Genomic DNA, 6,000 nt, shown 5'->3' with positions numbered 1-6,000 from the left:
AGCCAATCTCTTGGGTGACTACATGAAACTATTCCATGAAAGAACAATTTGTGTGAGCTGCCACCTCTGGATCATTGCAAGGAACAAACAAAGCCAGTGATTCGTCATCTTCCTATCTCTAGACAGGCTGGTGAAGGTTGGGATGACTGAGGCCATGGCTCCTTGGCCCCTCTTATTCCATACCAGCTGCTGGGCAGTCAGAAAGTAATTCCCCACCATGAGCCTTAGCAAGGATCCCATCCTCATACTCTTGGCCTCTCTGCCTAGTCTAGTGATGGTGCTAACTCTCTTAGCTTGGAACCGTTAAACATACCTCATCCTTTCTCCATGGAGGGATGTTCAGAGACCATCTGGCCACTTTGAGTCAGACAGAAACATGATGTCAGTGGGCCTGGCCTGGTGGTCTCACCTTAAAGCAGATGAGGTGGCCTTCAAGATCCTGGCCATGTGGGACCTTGTCCACACAATCTTTCACCCCACGTGTGATTAGAACACGTAACCCAGTTGTAAAAGGGATGTTCGTGTTCAGTGCCACCTGAGACAGACTACAGACTACTACTACAGACTACAGACAAACTACTCTGGATATCAGCAAGTTGTGTAAATGCTGGAAGCAAGATCTGGTCTGTCCTGAGGTTTTCTTTCAGGACTACACCACTGCCACATCATCATGTTGATTCATGGCTTCATAATCTATTTTGTCTCTGGTCCTTTCTCCTTGTCCTCTCAATGCCCTACTCAGGACTGTTTCAGGCAGGAAAAGCACTTTTTACATTCCTGATCTGTCAATTTGAGCATGTGTGTACTGTTTACATGTTGACTGAAGTCTATGGGTTTAGATGATGGGGAACATTCTTCCTTTCCTTTGTAGTCCACAGACTTGATCCTGCCTTGCCCTTGCTATGCACTCTTTGTTTGAGCTGTCGTCCCCAGAGCATCCACTTTTGTATGAGCTAGTAAGACCATGATAAAAAGGAGCCACTATCTTGTTCTAAGGAGTTGCTTGTAAGTACAAACTAGAATTGACAAGTTATTTAAGGTCCTGGTGTTGGTAGGACAGCTCACAGATAAAAAAACACTCATTTGCAGAGTGACTGTTACCCCAAGTTCTCTTAGCAGCTCTGTGTGGCAAGTTCGTGTACGACCTCACAGAATTCAGGAATCTTATGCAAGTCCTTTGACTATGGGTTGCTGGGTAAGATGACCAAGCATCCCAGTTTGTTCAAATCTGCGGTGGTTCTCAAAGGGGGCATTCAGAACGGAAATTGGGAAAATCTCGAGCAAACCCAAGTGAATGGGCCACACCCTAGACAGAACCTTCACAGAAACCCTGAAGCCAGACTTTCAAGGGTTACACCCCTTCCTGCCTCTCTCTGATGAATTCAGACTTAAGTTTCACTTTGCAAAGGGGAGCCTCAACTTTCAGAGCAAACAGTGGAGAGCTGGGATAAGCCTTTGATGCTAGGGCAGGCATGGGGCACCCTGGTGACAAAACTTCCCTTATGCTCTTTTTAGTTGCACTGATCTGAGCATGTAGAATGTTTTTATGTAAGTCATTTACAGCTGTTATTTCTTCCTCCTGGGTTGTGATGGCTTGAGTCTCTTCTCGTTTCCCCTACCTTAAAAGCCCTAATTCCCGAGTCTAGTGTTCTCACTTTATCCCCACGGAGGGGTACTTGTGCAAAGCCAAGCTGCTCTGGGCTGTAGAGCTGCACCACAGCAGGAAGAACACTCTGGTGTATGTGGCTTTAATCTCCTGGTTTACATGACTAAGTGTGCAGAAAATCTAAGGATTTTCTCCCAGATCCCTGAAGGAGGAGGGCCAAAGTGCTACTCTCTTCTCAAAGGAGGTTAGTCCCCAGGTGCTAAGCTTTGAGTTGGGAGAGAATCTGTTCTCCCAGGGAAGGCCCAGCTGCACTGAACCCCTTGTAGATCCAGGCTTTGCCTGAATACCACCAGCTGGGCTTTCAGAGCTCACAAGGTAAGTCTACTTTTAGAAAGAATTAACCATGGGAAAGTTCTCCCAAATTTTGTGCTGACATTTCTCCATCTGCAACTTCCATGCCTCTCTTTTCTGAAGCAACCAGAGTAAATCTCTCATTCAGATGTACAAAGTCCACATGAAAGTTCCTGGTTCTTTACTTATTTCTCTACGCTGGTGGTTTTCGTGTGTGTGTGTGTGTGTGTGTGTGTGTGTGTGTGTGTGTGTGTGTGTGTGTGTGTATTCAAATGAAATTTTACATTAAAATGAATGAGTGAGATGAGTGTTTATATTTCCTTGGTATAAAGTTAAGGAGAGCAATGGACTATTTACTAGAAACCAACAGAAACACTGAACAGGAGGCATCAGAATCCAGTTCTCTTCTGCACAAAGGAAGTTTGCAGATGCAAAATCGATTCATGATCAGTCACTCTGCCTATGATACTGGGTTTCTCTTATGTTAATGAGAGAGGATTACTAGGAGCTTTTATTTCAACCTAACTGCTAATATCTAGCAGCTCCTTGCTTTTCTTAGGATACAAATGTGTGATAGAGAAAGCTTAGAATGTGGGCCCAAAGTATCTCTAACATGATGTCACCATGACTTAGCATGTCACAATAATCTCATGTTTTTATGCAACCAATTATTGTATATTTATCATGACATGTTCATGCACTGAAGGGACTAGCCATTGCTAGCACCCTAGTTATCATCTGTTAAAGCATGACACACTCAGTTTTCCATGTAGTGTGCTCATAGCTGTATGTGAGCATGTGTGCATGTGTGTATGTATGCATATATTTATATGTGCATATATATATTTATATGCATATTTGTATAATTCTGAGTGCTTTCATTATCTTTTTAATTTATGCTTTTTAGAGAGCTTCATGGTAAACATTTTTGAATATATTGTTTATTCTGAAATATTATATAGTCTTCAATTTTTTTTTTTTTTTTTGAGACAGGGTCTCACTCTACAGCCCTGGCTGGCTACAAACTCACAGAAAGACAAATGTCTCTGCCCTCTAAGTGCTAGAATTAAAGGGTGCACCATCATGCCTGGCTTATTCTTCAGTTATCATTAGAATAGTGCCCCCTCCTTGTTCTGTTTCCTTTGCTGTGTGATCTCAGTATGTTACTTCAAACATGGAATCATTCTATCCTAGCCTCTCAAGTCCTGACAGCTGAGCAACCACATATCTGTACTCCAATAATGTAAAAACTGTCAATAACAGAGAACTATGAATAAAGAAGAGGCTAACCCATGGACATGGCTTTCCTACCACATTTAGGTTTTCTTATAAAAATGTTTTTGATGCTTTACTCTCCTCCTTAATGGGATAAAGTTAAAGAGCTGCCATCAAACGGGGGCTTGGTGCAGAAATGCTTGCTTTTGAAAACCTCAGTACTTCTGATAGGGTTTGCCAGCAATGTGAGGGGCAGCTTAGTTCCAAGAACTTCACAATGGTGGGGCAAAGAGCATGGCTGTGGGTGTTCATGGAAGGAAGGCTACAGTGGACTACATTGTAATACTGGCGGAGTCAAACTGTTAAATTATCATTAAAAATATTTAAATACAGTTAATTTAAGGAGAGTTCAGATTAAGCATTTTTAGGACACTCAAATGTTTTAGAACACACAACATGATTTGAAAAGTGCCATCCATCCTGCTGTGTCTGGAGTCATCTTTGCCTCCGGCTCTTCCTGTCTCTCTGTTCGTTCTTCCCTGTAGATCCTCATGCCCCGAGGGGAGGGTTGGGATGAAGACACCCGCTCGGGGCTGAGTGACTCAGAGTCTGTCACTTTTTGCACACCCCCTGCACTCTGTCCATGGTAAACCTTTTTGTTAATTACCATCCACTGCAAGAAGAAGCTTCTCTGATGAGGGCTGCATGAGGCACTGATCTATAGGCACAGCAGAACATGTTAGGAGTCATTTTACTGCTACGTTCTTTTAGCATAATAATAGTATATTTTCCCCTAGGCCCATGAACTATCTAGTCTCAGGTTCTTGGCCACTTGAGCAGTGTCTGGTATGGGTTTCTGTTCACATGGTGGGCATTACATATAACCAAAAAAAAAAAAAAAAGTGGTTGGTTACTACCATTTGTGCCACTCTTACCCCAGAGTCTGTCTTGCAGGCAGACCACTGTTGTAGATCACAGGGTTTATAACGGGTTGATGGTTACCTTGTTCGTATGGTAGTGTGCAGAGTACCTTGCAGCACTATGAGTGCCAGTCGGTAGGGGTGAAGCTTCTAGTCTGGCACCAGTCCAACTTCTCCATGTTCAATGACATAATAAGTAGGTGTTGTCTACATCCATATGGCTTTAGCATCAGGTTATGGAGAGCAACCATTAGCCTTGGCAACAGTCTGTGATGTTTGGGGTAGGGGCGGGGGTGTCAATGGACATATAAATTCAAAGAGACCGTGGAAGCATGCATAAGACCTACATAGGTTCAAGTCAGACAGGGGTCCCAGCACTAAGAGAGGGATGTGGACACAGGGTCCTACCCCTAACCAAGAAGCTATTTGCAATTGATTCTAGTTGGCAAAGTGAAAATTAATTTTCTCCAGTGAAGTGTCCCTGGGTATATCCAGGGCAGGTCCCATACCCAGAAGTAGTTAGCTAACACAAAATGAACTCCATGGTTTGTTTTTGTGGGCTTTTTGTTTCATTTTGGCATTTTTGTGCATGTGTTACTGGTTTTGTATTTATTTTCTTTTTGTTTTCATTTTTGTTTTTGGTTTGTGAGTGTGTGGGGGCAGAAGGGAGAGGACATGAAATTGGGTAGGGAGGTGGAGAGGAGCTGGAAGGAGTTGGGAGACTGGAAAATTTGATCAAAATATACCATTTAAAATTTTTAAATTAAAAATAAGAGAGAAGAAAAGAAACCCACAATCTTTCAATACAATGTAAAATATTTAGCCCACCAGATAATACAGCTTGAATCTCACATCTCCAGCTACGTTTAGATTGGAGAGTATATTACTTTGCTGTGGCCGCCTAAATAAACTGCTGCGGGCTGGGCAGTTATGTAGAAATTTATCTTCCCACGATCCTAAGGCTGGAAATGAAGATGAAGGTGTCATTGATGGTGGTTTGCTCTGTGGCCTCTTATTGTCTGCAGGTGGCTGTTTTTCTTGTGTCTGTGTGGTCTTCTCGCTCACACTCTATCTGTGTCCAAACTTGTTCTTCTTGCAAGGACAGCAGTCACACCGGAGCTGGCTCCCTTAATGACCTCATTTTCAGTTAATTGCCTCTTTAAAGATCCTATCTCTAAATGTCCCATTTGGAGACACTGAGAATTAGGCCTTCAACATATGAGTTTTGAAATGACATAATTAAGCCAGCAGCATGGAGTTTCCAGGATTCTTTATGTTCTTCTTAAAGAAGTGTCTTCCTTCTACAGAAAAACAATACCCAACTTAAGTTTTATTTTGTTATATGTGCAGATGGATTTCTAGAAGATGTAAGTATATCTATGTATCATGCATTCTGTACTAAATAAAATTGTTCAGTGTCTTTGAAGAATCTTGACATGTTCAGAGGAAAACTGTCTGGTGGGGGTTGTGGAAGGATTCCACCTTTGGCTATTTGCAATTATCACACGGACTTGTGCAAACGGACCAGTATCAAGTTAAAAGAAAATCAGATCAATGGTTGGAAAAATCAAAGCAGATGCTCATTAGGCTCGTCTAAGTCAGAATTAACTCCACCTTTCAGATTTTGTGGCAATTGTTTAACATCTGCAGAACAAAGCCAGTGCATTTAACTCACCACAGTCTCCAGTTTATAGTTCATCTTCGGCTCCTCTGATCTGTTGAATTTGTGCTAAAGGGCTAAGGAAATGACTTACAAAATCAGAGAAACTAGAAATATTAATTTTTCTAGTCCAAGATAATCACCCTCCTTAGGTTTCACTGTGCCTATCCCAGGGAAACTTCTGGTCATAGAGCAGAATACTGTCCATACTCAACTACAAACCAGCTGTGTTCCAAAGTGTCTTTTGG

The sequence above is a fragment of the Peromyscus leucopus genome, chromosome 3 (assembly GCF_004664715.2).
Source record: "Peromyscus leucopus breed LL Stock chromosome 3, UCI_PerLeu_2.1, whole genome shotgun sequence".
NCBI classification, from domain to species: domain Eukaryota; kingdom Metazoa; phylum Chordata; class Mammalia; order Rodentia; family Cricetidae; genus Peromyscus; species Peromyscus leucopus.
The sequence above is the reverse complement of the archived record's forward strand: the minus strand, read 5'-3'. Positions refer to the sequence as shown.